The sequence below is a fragment of the Delphinapterus leucas genome, chromosome 6, assembly GCF_059928025.1.
Source record: "Delphinapterus leucas isolate spDelLeu-1000000601 "Yukka" chromosome 6, BTC_Dleu_Yukka2, whole genome shotgun sequence".
In the NCBI taxonomy this organism is placed as follows: Eukaryota; Metazoa; Chordata; class Mammalia; order Artiodactyla; family Monodontidae; genus Delphinapterus; species Delphinapterus leucas.
The window spans coordinates 49,349,010-49,365,844 of record NC_143134.1 but is presented as its reverse complement, the minus strand read 5'-3'; the positions used below and the strand labels follow the sequence as shown (position 1 = coordinate 49,365,844).

Here is a 16,835-nt window from a genome sequence, read left to right as displayed (position 1 = left end):
GTGAGGCAATATATTTTTATGGGTTTGCACTGTGCACCAGGCTGAAATTGGGTTTAACCACCATGAAGATATATTTGCTAAAATATATCTGTTTGCCTTGTCTGAAAGCTACCAATAAGCCAGTAGTTTGTTCTCTCTTTAAGATCTAATGGTTCTAAAACAAGTTGGACGCTACTTTAATGCAGTCATTTTCCAGCCACTAAGCAAGTCATTCATCCCTAAAGTGTGTTCACTGGAGCAGCTGATACTCCTTTCTAAGTGTAGGTTTTCAAGGTATTTATTCTAAATGGATTTTAGGAAATGAGTTCACATAAGCTTTTTTTCTGAAGTGGACATCAGTCTATGATTTAGTCGCTATTTTAAAAATTATAATGTGTTAGTTTTCTATAATACACTTTACTTGATACTCACTGTGGTAGCTTGTCTCTAAGATGACAGCCATCAATACCTTTTTTTCCCTGTACACACTTCCCTTGAAAGGGAAGTTCTATTACTCTTCCTGCTTGAATCTGGGCTGGCCCAGATTCAACTACTTTGATCAACAGAATGGAGAGAAAGTGGTGCTGTGTGACTTCTGAGGCTAGGTCGTACAAAACTTTTCAACTTCCACCTGAGTCTTTTGGAATGCCCACTTTGGGGAGGCCACCTGCCATATAAGAAGCCCAGCTGCTCTTAGACCATTATGCTGTGGGGAAGTCCAAGCTAGCCATGTGAAGAAGCTTCACGTAGAGATGCCTGACCAGGCCTCAGCTGTTCCAGCCCAGGCACCAGTGAGGGAATCTTCAGGTGACTCCAGTCCCAACCAGCATTTGACTGCAGGTGTACAAGGACCCAAGCAGGTACTGCCCAGCTGAGGCCTATAACTACCAGTGCATGAGACAAGAATAAATTATTACTTTAAGCCACTACATTTTGGAGTGGTTTGTTACATCACACTAGATAAATAGAAAAAACACTAAGCTCAGAAGACCATAGTGGATAGAAATTTATTCCTTATGTGCCTTAAGTGCCTCAGATTCTACTAGCGTGTACAGATTAGGGTCAACCTAGAATTCTGTCTTATTTTTTTATGCTGGTTAAAATGTTGGTAGAAGAGAGAATTCAAGCACACTTAGGAATGCAGAATCAAGAGTCAAAAGGTCTCTTTTGAGACCAAACTCAAATACACCTAGAGGAAGAAAGACATTGGGCCTTAGACCTCAGGTTCTGGATAGTGCACCTGGCTGGAAATTAAACAAACAAAACAAAACAAAAAACACCAAGACAGAGAAACTAAAATGGATTAGGAAGGCCATAACCAGAAAGCATAAACCACGTAAACTATCATGGAGAAATGCCTGGATGAGACACTGATGGAAGAGAGAAAACAATTATGCTTTGTGTGCAACTGGCCAGGTGACCGACGATCTGAATTCACAAACCCATTCAGCTTAATCACAGCGTCTAATTGTGAGAGTGTATGCATGTACATATGTCGGGGTGTGGGAGGCCTGACGTGAAGGATACTCACTGGGCTTTCTGCCCTGGAGGCAAGAGATTTATGGGTGGGTGAGCTGTTTCCTCTGGGGTCTCACTGGTGGAGACTGCCACTCAGGCTTCTGGGATGCCCTGCCAGAAGTCTTCGTCTGAATTGTTAGCGAAGTCATTGTATGTGATAATGGATATCCCCAAGTCCAATGAAACAGAGGCTGTCCTAAGGCTTGTTACAGCTTGAGAGACAGAGAGACAGAGAGACAGAGAGAGAGACTGATTTCTAGGACTGGAGAACTCTCAAACACATGTTATTTAACATAGATATAATGGAAATTGTACATGAATAGAGGGCAGAATGGATTTTAAATGACAAAACTCTCCTCTCACCCAATATGAGATCCTCTATCAAATCATTGTGATATCAAATAATTGTTGTTACGGTACTTGATTAGCTTTTGAGGGGATTGGATTGTTTTCTAAAACCTCTTTCTTAGATATGTAACAATGATGTGATATTGATTTTAGATACTTAACAGGATAAGCTCAATGAAAAGACCAGGCGTGAGCGAAAGAGAGCCTGAACACCACCAAGAATTGCTCTGGAGGGGGTCGTATTAAAGCTTGAGGAGTAGGACAGAATGGCATTATTCCAAAAGCAATGTGTGAGTCATTTTCTTTCTAACTTGTGATAGGTTTTTAACTGAAACAGCGTTATAAAGGATGGTTAGCTTTATCGGGCAGCCTTCAGTAAACAGTCTCAACATATCATGTAGGCAAACAGTGGTATTAATAGGCCTAAAAGAAGGAGAAAAAAAAAAAAGAGAGAGAGAAGGAAGACTGGGTGTTAGCTTCCTTTTGGCTCCTTCATTATAAATTTTAAAAGTCTGAGTCAATGGGGTTTGATTAAATGCTTTAATAAAGATATCGTGGAAAATCCTTTCTTGATACATGGGACTTTTAGATGGTTCTGTGCTTATCATATGGTTAACTGGATTTGCTAGAATACAACCTCTGTGTTCTTGGCACACTATTCAATCAGACAAGCATCTATTGAGCACCACCTGAAAGCCTAGCCCTGTGCTAAGTGCCATAAAGCAATAGTTCGGACATCAGTGGATGTAACAGAGTTATAGAATTTTAAAAAGTGGGGAAACTATCACAAAGCTGACAAGTCTTTTTATTTTCCAAGAAAGCAGATATAAAAGAAAACAACTGCTACCTGTTCTCATAATTATTCTTCACTGCAGCCTGTTAGGAAGTTTACTCAGACTCTCAATTGGAAGTCACTGCACTGCAGTACCTAAAATTCATATAAAACATATTTCCACCTGCCTAGTCATTTTCTCCTGACATGTCAGCTTAATTCTTAGTTGAACAGTGACTAAAACTGTTGTTCCCTGCAAGACAATTCCAAATTACTTTCATAAAATATTTTAGATTGACTGATCGTTACACACAAATCAATCTGTTTAATTCTAGACCATAAAATCACCGTCAATGTATTTTTACACAATTTTAAAGGACGTTTCTTAACCTACTATGAAAGGTTTTCAAATTTTCTTTTAAAAAACATAGAATCCTTTCTTCAATTAAAATCTTATTCAGGAAGGGCTTCCCTGGTGGCACAGTGGTTAAGAATCTGCCTGCCAATACAGGGGGCACAGTTTCGAGCCCTGGTCTGGGAAGATCCCACATGCCGTGGAACAACTAAGCCCGTGTGCCACAACTACTGAGCCCACGCTCTGCAACAAGAGAAGCCACCGCAATGAGAAGCCCGCGCACCACCACGGAGAGTAGCCCCTGCTCGCCGCAACTAGAGACAGCCCGTGTGCAGCAATGAAGACCCAATGCAGCCAAAAATAAATAAATGTATGTTTAAAAAAAATCATACTCAGGAAGACCTGTATCTAAAATAGATCAGGGCTTCCCTGGTGGCGCGGTGGTTGAGAATCTGCCTGCCAATGCAGGGGACACGGGTTCGAGCCCTGGTCTGGGAAGATCCCACATGCCGCGGAGCATCTGGGCCCATGAGCCACAACTACTGAGCCTGCGCGTCTGGAGCCTGTGCTCCGCAACAAGATAGGCCACAATAGTGAGAGGGCCACACACCGCGATGAAGAGTGGCCCCCGCTCGCGGCAACTAGAGAAAGCCCTCGCACAGAAACAAAGACCCAACACAGCAAAAATAAATAAATAAATTTCAAATGATATAAAATAGATCAAAATGAGCTGTTGTGATTAAGCGGTCTGCTGGGCTCCCCTTCCCAGCTTCTCCATGCCACAGTGGCCCCCCAAAGCACCTCCACACAACTCTCAGGGCTGCATAGAGCAGCCTTGAATGGCTCCTGATTTAACAAAGCTAGAGACTCGTAGAACTTCTAGGTCAGAAGATACCTCAGAGATGATCATAAATGACAGAATACTGAGTGAAGTAAGTCAGACAGAGAAAGACAAATATCATATGATATTGCTTATATGTGGAATCTAGAAAAAGGGTACAAATAAACTTGTCTACAAAACGGAAACAGAATTACAGATGTAGAAAACAAACTTACGGTTACCAAGGGGGGAAGCAGGGGGTGGGGTGGGATAAATTGGGAGACTGGGATTGACATATACACACTACTATATATAAAATAGGTAACTAATAAGGACCTACTGTATAGCACAGGGAACTCTACTCAGTACTCTGTAATGACCTATGTGGGAAAAGAATATAAAAAAGAGTGGATATATGTATATGTATAACTGATTCACTTTGCTGTACACCTGAAACTAACACAACGTTGTAAATCAACTATACTCCAATAACAATTTTTTAAAAATGGCAGAATAGCAGAGCAGGAAGAGTCTTGGAGCTCAACTGGTTTACCCACCTCAATCCACAGATAAGAAAACCAAGGCCCAGAAAGGTAGCAAAATATACTCCCCCCCCCCCAGTGTCACATACTTTGCTACTTAGTGGCAGACACATGGCTAAAAATTTGGACTCTTTTGCTCCAGTCCAATGTTTTTCTTATCTTATTTGCAACTCTTTTGGAGGTACTATGTACAGGGAAAATGGCAGGAGCATTTGAAATGGAATTATTTAAAGTAGAGACAGTATCTAGCAGAGAAGAGGAAGCCTGAGACAGGCAGGAAAAGAATGGACAAATGGATCCTATCTCTTACTAGTTCCTCTTATGTTCAAAACAAGTAGCAGCTGAATCATTGTCTTCAAGAGGCTTCCAATTTAGTTAGGAAAAAACAAAGAGGTAAAAAAAGAATGCTTATGACTTCTGTGATGTTCTAAGAAGACCAACTCCAAGTGATAAGAAGTCACAAAAATCTTGATAATTGATAAATTGGAAGTTACACAGATATGTGAGGAAACGTTGCTGCCCCATAATCATAGTGGTTACAAATGAAAGTTAGACCATCATCTGACAATCGAGTTTATAAAAGCTTAGTTATTCATACACTTTGGGAGGGGGTGCTTGTTGCTTTTCAGGATGCAGAGCTGAACTGGGGCACAGCTGGCCCACCCATCAGATTGAATATTACAATGTGAGCACCACCGACGTGGACAACCCATGAACATAGATAAATGAGTTCTGGGAGCATGTAGGCTGCATGATGTACCAGCATTGTTTTTGTCCAACTTGAACTCACAGAGCTCAACACATGTAAATTCTCTCTTCCCTATCCTCCCTCCATTCCTTTTCTTTCTCTTTCAAACTTCAACTTATTTCAATATATGAGAAATAAGTGTATGTGTGTGTATGTTTAGAATCACTAACTTGATAGAAACTCAATATTTTTTCCTAATCTTTAACAGCAATTTGTATTCAAATTTCTACTCACATTTAAGAAAATGTTGTACCCATGTCTATAAAATTCATCCATTAGCAAGTGGTTCTAAGTTAGAAAGCACTACAACTGAGAAAGCAGAAGCAGACCTTCTATTTGTGCCAATTCATTAATTTTTCTTCTGTTAAAAACCACTATAATAATATTCAAGAGAATTTTTCAAAGAGGAAAAAAATCATTCTCATGTTTGTATTATAACTATTCCCATGTGTCCATGTTCCCATTCAATCTGTTCTTACATTCTTACATATTTTTAAAATAGTTGAAATAATGATGTGTCATGTAATTTTGCTTTCTATTTTGATTGCTTTGCATACTGTAAGCATTTATCAATGCTGCTACCTAGTCTCTTTGTCAGGGTAGACAAAGCCAGTATACATGATGGGGAGATGGAAGGACATAAAAACTAGTGATCCTGGTTGGAACCAAGTTTCTCTCTCTTTTGAATCCCACTATATCAAAAACTCAGGATATGCAAACATTGCTGATTTTGACATATGTTTTTTTAAATTACCCATCTAAATAAAGGGTGAATTTGAACCCATTGTGTGGGTAATTTAACCAAAAGGTAACATGTTTTCTTTTTAAGGACAATGAAATAACTGAATTAGCCTTCAGTATGAGAAATACAACTTGTATGACATCCATATTGGAACACTGGAAACACTAGCTTTATGATACAGTGCATTGTTTTTAAAAAAGGAAGTATTATGCAATACAATCATTGTGATAAACCATATTAACAAATTGAAGGAGAAAAACCAAATGATCATCTCAATAGATGCAGAAAAAGCTTTTGACAAAATTCAACACCCATTTATGATAAAAACCCTCCAGAAAGTAGGCATAGAGGGAACTTACCTCAACATAATAAGGGACATATGTGACAAAGCCACAGCCAACATCGTTCTCAATGGTGAAACACTGAAACCATTTCCTCTAAGATCAGGAACGAGACAAGGTTGCCCGCTCTCACCACTATTATTCAACATAGTTTTGGAAGTTTTAGCCACAGCAATCAGAGAAGAAAAAGAAATACAAGGAATCCAAATTGGAAAAGAAGAAGTAAAGCTGTCACTATTTGCAGATCACATGATACTATACACAGAGAATCCTAAAGATGCTACCAGAAAGCTACTAGAGCTAATCAATGAATTTGGTAAAGTAGCAGGATACAAAATTAATGCACAAAAATCTCTTGCATTCCTATACACTAAATGATAAAAAATCTGAAAGAGAAATTAAGGAAACACTCTTATTTACCACTGAAACAAAAAGAATAAAATACCTAGGAATAAACCTACCTAGGGAGACAAAAGACCTGTATGCAGAAAACTATAAGACACTGATGAAAGAAATTAAAGATGATACAAACAGATAGAGAGATATACCATGTTCTTGGATTGGAAGAATCAACATTGTGAAAATGACTCTACTACCCAAAGCAATCTACAGATTCAGTGCAATCCATATCAAGCTACCAATGGCATTTTTCACAGAACTAGAACAAAAACTTTCACAATTTGTATGGAAACACAAAAGACCCCGAATAGCCAAAGCAATCTTGAGAAAGAAAAACGGAGCTGGAGGAATCTGGCTCCCAGACTTCGGACTATACTACAAAGCTACAGTAATCAATACAGTATGGTACTGGCACAAAAACAGAAATATAGATCAATGGAACAGGACAGAAAGCCCAGAGATAAACCCACGCACATATGGTCACCTTATCTTTGATAAAGAAGGCAAGAATATACAGTGGAGAAAAGACAGCTTCTTCAATAAGTAGTGCTGGGAAAACTGGACAGCTACATGGAAAAGAATGAAACTAGAACACCCCCTAACACAATACACAGAATACATCATACACAAAATGGATTCAAGACCTAAATGTAAGGCCAGACACTATAAAACTCTTAGAGGAAAACATAGGCAGAACAGTCTATGACATAAATCACAGCAAGATCCTTTTTGACCCACCTCCTAGAGAAATGGAAGTAAAAACAAAACAAAAAAAACCCAAATGAGACCTAATGAAACTTAAAAGCTTTTGTACAGCCAAGGAAACCATAAACAAGATGAAAAGACAATCCTCAGAATGGGAGAAAATATTTGCAAATGAAGCAACTGACAAAGGATTAATCTCCAACATTTACAAGCAGCTCATGCAGCTCAATATCAAAAAAACAAACAACCCAATCCAAAAATGGGCAGAAGACCTAAATAGACATTTCTCCAAAGAAGATATACGAAGTGCCAACGAACACATGAAACGATGCTCAACATCACTAATCATTAGAGAAATGCAAATCAAAACTACAATGAGGTATCACCTCACACCAGTTAGAACCTACAAACAATAAATGCTGGAGAGGGTGTGGAGAAAAGGGAGCCATCTTGCACTGTTGGTGGGAATGTAAGTTGATACAGCCACTATGGAGAACAGTATGGAGGTTCCTTAAAAAACTAAAAGTAGAACTACCATATGACCCAGCAATACCACTACTGGGCGTATACCCTGAGAAAACCATAATGCAAAAAGAGTCATGTACCACAATGTTCATTGCAGCTCTATTTACAATAGCCCGGACATGGAAGCAACCTAAGTGTCCATCAATCAGATGAGTGGATAAAGAAGTTGTGGCACATACATGCAATGGAATATTACTCAGCCATAAAACGAAACGAAATTGAATTATTTGTAGTGAGGTGGATGGACCTAGAGTCTGTCATACAGGGTGAAGTAAGTCAGAAAGAGAAAAACAAATACTGTATGCTAACACATATATATGGAATCTAAAAAAAGAAAAAAAAATGGTTCTGAAGAACCTAGGGGCAGGACAGGAATAAAGACGCAGATATAGAGAATGGACTTGAGGACATGGGGAGGGGGAAGGGTAAGCTGGGATGAAGTGAGAGAGTGGCATGGACATATATACACCAGCAAATGTAAAATAGATAGCTAGTGAGAAGGAGCTGCATAGCACAGGGAGAGCAGCTCAGTGCTTTGTGACCACCTAGAGGGGTGGGAGGGAGATGGAAGAGGGAGGAGATATGGGGATACATGTATACATATAGCTGATTCACTTTGTTATACAGCAGAAACTAACAAACCACTGTCAAGCAATTATACTCCAATAAACACGTTAAAAAAATAAATAAAATGCCAGACAGAATTAAAGTGTATTATTTAAATATAGCATATTTGTGAATGTACAGAAGACTATTAGATCCTTAAAGGTAGGGATTTTTGTCTGATTCATTGTTCTTCTCACAACTTACAGCACTGTGATATACAAGTAGCATATGATCCATAAAATTCATTGAACTAAATTGATCTTAGCTTCAAAATAATCAGTTAGCAGGGGACATATCTTTCCGATAAATCTAAGCCAGTTTGTAACCTAAGTTCTGACACTTATCAGATGAGTCATTTAGGGCATGTACCATTCAACTTTGTTGGTGGAATATATACGCTCAAATCTGAAAAGCTATTACCTTGAGTAATTTTGCCATTTCAGCCACGGATTAAATCAATTAACTGATTGCTGACTCCAGCAGCATTCAGACCACGTGGACTTTTATATTCTGTCGCTTTGTTTAAATTCAGTTTGAGTGTGCATATTTACCTTATAGAGAGTGTACATTATATAATACCCAGGTCAGAAAAGAGTTCCAAATGAAACCCACGGCCCCTGCTGTATCCTCTCAGAGGACTGGCCCCCTGGTAACCCCTGTCTCAGTCTGTAATCGTATATTTGTGAGGTTACCTGGTTATAGCACATACCCCTCAGAGTCTGTAATAACCATGAGAGCAGAGGCTGCATCTGTTGGTGTATTATTTTATCCCTAGAGTTTGGTACAGTCTCTGGTCCATAGCGCATATCCAAAAAAGGCAGCTGAACAAATTACTGAAATCCAAGGGAAAACACAATTGGAGCTGAGTTTTGAAGACAGGTGAAAGAATTGATCTAGCAGCAAGATGAGAAAAGGCCACCAAGTAGGGTGAGGGCTTGAAATGGGGTTGTGGGTTCGGGTAGAAAGACTGGAGAAGATCCCTAAGGAACGTCTCTTAATACAGCAGGCGCCTCTGTGTCTTAGGAGCAGGTATGTACATAACAGGAGTTCCTTCCAGAAACAGGTTTGTGTTTTTATCTGACTTGATTTCTAAAACCATCAAGAAGCCCAATAATACTGAGTAGGCATGGACATGAGAGGCTTGTTTTTCTTAGACACACCTTTGTCATGCAAGAAGAGGAAATTTCCATGATGCCCATAATTAGGCAGTGTTTCTGAAAGTGGCCAGTTACTGGTTACTGTGGTTTCCCTCCCCAGAAAAAGGAAAAACTTAACCATTTTCCCAAGAGCACATGACTCTCACCCAGGTAAACTTTTTATTTCCCAAAGGGTGTGATCAGCTGAGATCATACAAATTTAATGGTCCTCAGTCAAATAGCCATGTCAGACATTTTCCACTATTCTATAATGTTCTGTGTCCACCATGGACACTTTAGAAGTTTGGAATTTGCGTAGCCATGTCACCCTTAGGTGATTTGATTACCATGTTACTTTATCCTGGTCTGGTGAGGGAATAATCATATCTTGTGCTTCCCAACTCCTCTGAGATGATGTCAGAACAAATTGAGGGTTTCCTCAGGTCCTCCTTTTCCCTCTTCTCTCTCCCTTTCTCTTGCCAGTTCTGTTTCCCATCTCCTTTTTTCCCCCATAGTTTATATCTATGTCTCCATACATCCTCAGATATGCGGTATCCAGCGTCCCAAATTGGTGTACTTATTTTGTACATAGAAAGTTCAATTTTTACCTCCTCCCAAGGTTTTATTCAAAGAATATGGCTGCTCCCAAGTGTCCCATTGGGCTGTAGGCCTATATATTTTGAGTGTGTTATGTTTGGGTGATTTCTGTCTGAGATTCCTTTCAGCTACTGGGGGAAGTAAAATGGCCACAAGCTGGATATATTTTGTATATATTTTCAATACATCATCTCTTATTTTGATTGTAGCTTTGACAGAAATGCATTTTGCAAATCCCCACCTCTCCAGGGCAGGCAAGTCAAAAGAGGAATAAGAAAAGCTTTGTGAGAAAGCATCCAAAATGCATAGATGGCCTTATCATTTTGAGATAACCAACCTGGCCCAGTATTCCTTCTTTGTCTGATTTCTATTAAAGCTATTAAGAATGGATTCAGTGGACCGCACTTTCTATCTTCCTAGAGATGTAAACCCCGGTGGCATCAGAATCATATGAATAGGACTGTATGTACTGATAAGCAATTATCACTGGGGTAAAAAGAAGAATGATAAGGTCTAAGACTATCACAGGGCAAAGACATAAAGGTTTATTTCCAGTGTTATCAGAAGAGCTTTGCTTAGCCATGCAAAGCTCCTTCTGGGAGAGAAAAAGGAAGAGAAAAGCATAAGGGTAGATTATATTCCTTGCAAACATTTATCAATCAAAACAGGAAACTCTGAATGCAAAATTGAAACACAATCACAAAGTCAATTTTAAATGGGTGGAAAAGCCACAGAAAACATGGGCCTTCTGAGAATTAAAAGGAAGAAATCCTTATTTAAGATTAAAAAAAAAATCCTTACCAGAGATCAAAATAGAGAGGGGCTACGAGAGAGAGAGGAATTGTGAGGAGATTGCTTTTACAAATGATTTGGGATTGAAATAATTTATATGGCTTGTATTCTGCCATTGAACACAAGATGGAAAATTTATAGAACTGTAGAAAATGGCCTGCATTAGATCAGAACTGTAAAAAGTAGAACACAAGCTCAACTCCAGGGACCCAGTGAGATTTTTTGTTGTTGTTGTTAGGAAATACAAGTTGTTCACGAAATGCAATTTTAATCATGAACTTGAGGATGATGTACATGAATTCCAACAAATCCTTTTAACGACAGTATCTTTTGCCCCAATAGGTCGACAATGATTTCTCAAGGAAAGATGAAAACTCTATGAGGAAACACTTCCTACTTTGTGTTCTTTCTTAAGGACATCCTGTCTGAAATGAAAATTTCAAGGCATCAGCCAGTTCAGAAGCTAACTAGCAGATCAAAGAATGCTAAAATGGTTTATCACAATCAACCTCCATGGTTCTATGTCTCAGAAATGCCTTCCACTGAAACTGACAGCAAAGCTTAACAAATATTTAGGATTGAACAAATTTAGGGAGCCAATGATCCTCATATACTGAGCTAGTCTCATTCATTTCATACATTCACTCATTGCAACAATTATGTTTTGAACACCTGATATGTGTTAAGCACTGGACTAAGTGCTGGGGATGCTGAAGTGAACAAACAGACAAGACACCTGTCCTCTTGTGACCTGTCATATAGCAAACTTGAATTTCACTACTCTGTTAGTTTGCAGTTAAATTTTTTCTAAGCCAAGAACTCCTTTTTCAAACAAATTCACTTATAACGCATAGAATAGCAGACTCTTATAGACAGAAGGGATATTAGAAAAAAATCTCAGATGCAGGTCATCTAGCCCAAATCCTTAACCTAAAAAAGATGTGAAATCTAGAGTCCCTTGTCCTGGGTCTTTTCTTCATCACAACGAGTCCTGAAAGCCAGGAAATGATGATATGCACAATAATAACTGAAACCTGAGAAAATGCTTTATAGAAGAATTTAAACAATTGCATTGGTAGAAGAGGTAGGCAGGAAAGGCAAAAAGACAGAGCCCATGCATGACAAAAGCAAAGAAATTGTCTAGTAGCAAACAGAGCCTTGAGATTACAATGTCCAAAAATGAGCGGTAAACCTGGCTGTGAAGATGTCCTTTTAATTATTTTCTCTCCAAAAAGATAACCCCACTTATCTTTACTTCTGGAGCCTAAAATGGCTCTATTGAGAGTTAAAATGAAATGTCCTTGGTGGACCCTCTCTCAGTCACTAAATGCCCTTATGAATAGAACAAAATGTTGGAAAAAAGCGATAGGAAATGATTTCTATCATTTTTACAGCTGACTTCTGACGAATTAACTCATACCTATTCAAAGTCTGTACAACTGAAACTGCCACACCTGAGAGTTGCAGAGCAATGTAAGGTTTCCTAAATACTTCTTAAATATAAAAATTATCATATTTTATTTTCATAACAACTCTCTGATGGTTGGATGGACAACTACACCAATTTCTATTCTACTGATGAGAAGAACACTTAAGTCAAAAGAAATCAAGATTATAGATCAGGTTTTCTGGCTCCTGGTTTGGTCTTCCTTCCATTGTATCACAGGGCCACTCACCAGCAGCCTAATGTCCAAAAGGCTCAGCAGCTGGACTCCTTCTCTCTTATAATGTTCATGCAGCATCTTCCAAGGAGCTTGGGCAGTGAGGATGCTCAATGCATGTTTACTGAATAACCATTTTTACTTTGAAATCAGGGTCTTTTATTATATATTTTAACATTGCTCCCAGCTTATACATCTGTCTGCAAAATTACCCCACCCGCCTCTCAAGAGAGGTCTGCAAAGGTGGGCAGACTTTCTGTGAAAAGCAACAAAGTAGGGAAAAACTGAAAGTTATTATTTTGAGTTGCAAACTGATGGAAAATACTAAAACTTAACCTAATTTCCTTATGGTATTTCTCAGCATTCTGGTATTTATCTGCCCTGTAACCATAACTTGTCTGCTCTTACAAAATACACATCTATCTTTCCATTTTATATATATATGACAAATAATATGTGTAATATATAATGTAACTTACGCAAATATAACCAGAAGGGCACAGTGTACACCTCCCAAATCACAGAAAACATCAAAGCTAAGTATAATTCTACTCTCACTATCTCTATTCAAATTGTGCTGGAGTTTCTACCCAGGGCAATTAGGCAAGAAAAAGAAGTAAAACTTTTTGTTGAAGATATATGATCTTGCATATAGAAAATCCAAGGAAATCCACTTAAAATATCAGAGCTAATAAATGAGTTCATTGAGGAGTCAGGATATCCTGTCTATCTATCTATCTATGTATCTATTTATTTATCTACATACCTACGTATCTATCTATATTAGTTATATTTGTAGGCATTAGCAGTGAAAATCTGGAAGTGAAATTAGGAAAACAATTCCATTTACAAGAGCATCAAGAAGAATATAGTACTTAGGAATACATTTAACAAAAGAAATGCAAAACTATAAAACGTTGTTGAAAGAAGTTTTGGCAGACATAAATAAATGGAAAGACACCCTACATTCATGGATTGGAAGATTTAATATTGTTAAGATGACAGTGCTTTCCAAAGTGAATTACAGATTCAGTGTAATCCCTATCAAAATCCCAGTTGCCTGCTTTGCAGAAATGGAAAAGTTGATCTTAAAATTCATATGGAATTACAAGGGGCACAAGTAGCCAAAACAATCTTGAAAAAGAAGAATAAAGTTTGAAGACTTCCACTTCCTGATTTAAAAACGTACTACAAAGTAACAGCAGTCAAAACATTATGGTACTAACATAAGGATAGACATATAGAGCAATGGCATAGAATTGAGAGTCCAGAAATAAATCCTTATAGCTATAGTTGCTGATTTTTTGATAAGGTGCCAAGACAATACAAAGGGGAAATAATAGTTTTTTCAATAAATAATCCTGGCACAACTGGGTAGCCATATGCAAAAGTTAACTCAAATGGAAAACATAGGATTAAATCTTAACCATCCTGGGTTAAGTAAAGCCCCCTTAGATACAACACTAAAAAGCACAAGTGATGAAAATAAAAGATAAATTGTACTCCATCAAAATGAAAAACTTTTGTGCCACAAACAGTATCATGAAGAAAGTGAATAGGCAACCTAAAGAATGGGTGAAAACATTTGTAAATCATATGTATCTAATAAGGGACTTTAATGTAGCCTACACAGAGAACTCTCAAAACTCATTAATAAAAGATAACCCAATTAAAAATGGGCAAACAATTTGAACAGACACTTCAACAAGAATATGTAAAAATGACCACTATGTATATGAAAGGATGCTCAACATCATTAGCCATCAGGAAAGGCAAATCAAAACCACAACAAGGGCTTCCCTGGTGGCGCAGCGGTTGAGAGTCCGCCTGCTGATGCAGGGGACGTGGGTTCGTGCCCTGGTCCGGGAGGATCCCACATGCCGCGGAGTGGCTGGGCCCGTAAGCCATGGCCGCCGAGCCTGCGCGTCCGGAGCCTGTGCTCCGCAACGGGAGAGACCACAACACTGAGAGGCCCGCGTACCGAAAAAAAAAAAACACAACAAAATACCACTTCACACCCAGTAGGATGGCTATAATAAAAAAAGACAGACCATAAAAGTTGGCAATGATGTGTAGACATAGGAGCCCACATACATAGTTGGTGGGAATATGAAATAGTGCAGATTCTTTGGAAAACAGTTTATTTAGCAGTTCCTCAAAGAGTTACTGTGGTAACACAGATTTACCATATGCCTCAGAAATCCCATTCCTAGGTATACACTCAAGAGAAAATATATATCCACACAAAAACCTGTATGTGAATATTCGTAGTACCATTATTCATGGTAGCCAAATGTAGAAAAGTAGAAACCCAGATGCCCATCAACTGATGAATGAATCAAATGTAATATATCTATATAAAAGATTATTTGGGGGCAATAAAAGGAGATGAAATACTGATCTATGTTACAACATGGATAAACCTTGTATATGTGATATAAATCAATCACAAAAGATCACATATTGCATGATTCCATTTATATAAAATGTCTACTAGCGGCAGAAAGTGAATTTGTGGCTGAAAGGAGCTAAGGCATGGGGGGGATAGGAGGATGATAGCCAAAGAGTACAGGGTTTCTCTTTGAGGTGATAAATATGTTTTAAAATTGATTGTGGTGATGACTGTATATCTCTATGTATAGTCTAAAGTCCACTGGGTTGTAGAACAAGAGCTGTATACTTATGTATATGCGTATTCAACAAATTTTGGCCATCAGGTTGTGCTAATTAAAGAAAAAGTTAAGTATAACTGACTTGTAGGGAGGTCGTTTGTCTGACTTGTGAGAACATTGAGTTAGCAACTCAGCAAAAACTTTTTTTTCTGAGTAAAATCCTACATGGAAACTCAGCGTAGAAAGCAGAGTTAAAAGCCCAGTTTCTCTGGTTCAAATGGGGACGAAGGTTCTAGATCCCACTCATGCAGGTTTTATTCCTGAGTTGGCCCCTACAACCTCAAGTGGTCAAGAAGCCAGTGGGCTCCATTGTGTTCCACAGAACACAGTTTAAAAGCGTTCTACGTGTGCTCAAGGACGCCTTCCAACCTCAACCACGTCTACCTTCTACCGCCATAGGGCTCTAGTACTCAGCAGGTGTGACCCATGCTTCCAGGAAAAGCTGGGTGAAGATCAGGGATGTTAAATCCGTCAACTGGCCTGTGGAATGGGGGTGTGAGTAGGGAGGGATACAAGAGAATAAGGAATAAAGTCAAAAGTCAAGAATCGGGTCAAATACGTTTTCAGATTAGCAGTGAGGAACAAAGGCCGGATGTTTGTGGGCATGAAAAAAAAATCAGTTGCTGGCACCAGAATTCTTCTGATGGAGGGAAATATGTTTGTTTAGGAAAATTCTCTTATAGGTCCTTTGGGAGCAGAAGATGTGGCCCTAAAGGCATGAATATTTCAAGCAAAGGAATCAAATATTGTGCACATCGTTCTGCATTGGAGAATAGTAGGAATTCTGGAGAATGGTGGGGTGTGGGTCCAAGAAAAAGAACAAGAATCCCTGACTTGGAAACATGGACGCATAGCTGAAAAGCTTTTTAAGAAGAAGAAGTTGTTTGCATTTCTGTGCTGTAAATCCCTCTCTACTGCCCCAAATCTTGACTTATGTTTGCTGCACACACACACATGCCTAGAGATTTAACAGTAGAAGGTCAGACAAATGGGTGAGGTTATATGGGTCATTTTTCCATTCTTTTGCCTTAGAAGTGATGGAATCTTATTCCACGTATATGTGGGTTAGAAGCTTCATGACCAAAGGGATTGCTGAGGTCTGTGCATTGTCGTCTTGCTGGAGAGATGAAATACTCTACCTATAGTCACTAACTATGAGGCAGCCTCAGGCTAAGCATTTCTGATCTTATTCCCAAAGAGAGAAGTGGCTTGATGAGGAGGGAGCCTCCTGTGGCAGAGAGCCAAAAAGACAGAGCAGGAACTTGGATCCAAGGCAGCTTGTGTGTACCAACTGCCCTGCGTGTCCAGGGGACCGTGGGTCTTACCTGGCAACCCCATGCCTCTTAAGGATAGTCACACTGTCACTCATATGATTAGAGCATTATGAAATGTATTTCTTCTTCTAGGACCCAGTGGAACTTGGTGATTATTTTAAACCAGTCTTGTGTCAATACAACCTCATTACCCTTTTTTCCCATGTGAGTTTAGTCAGAACCTCACTAAAGCAATAGGACTCCTATTATTACAGTGCAAAATAAAGCACCTTTCCTTCTCTGTCTTTTGGGTAGTGGTCGGGG

General features: G+C 38.9%; 1 pseudogene; it reads left to right on the top strand.

Annotated features, from left to right (window-relative positions):
* The first annotated feature begins 731 nt into the window (after positions 1-731).
* Positions 732-16,835, top strand: part of LOC111163165 (protein disulfide-isomerase A3 pseudogene) — a 52,968-nt pseudogene continuing 36,864 nt past the window's right edge.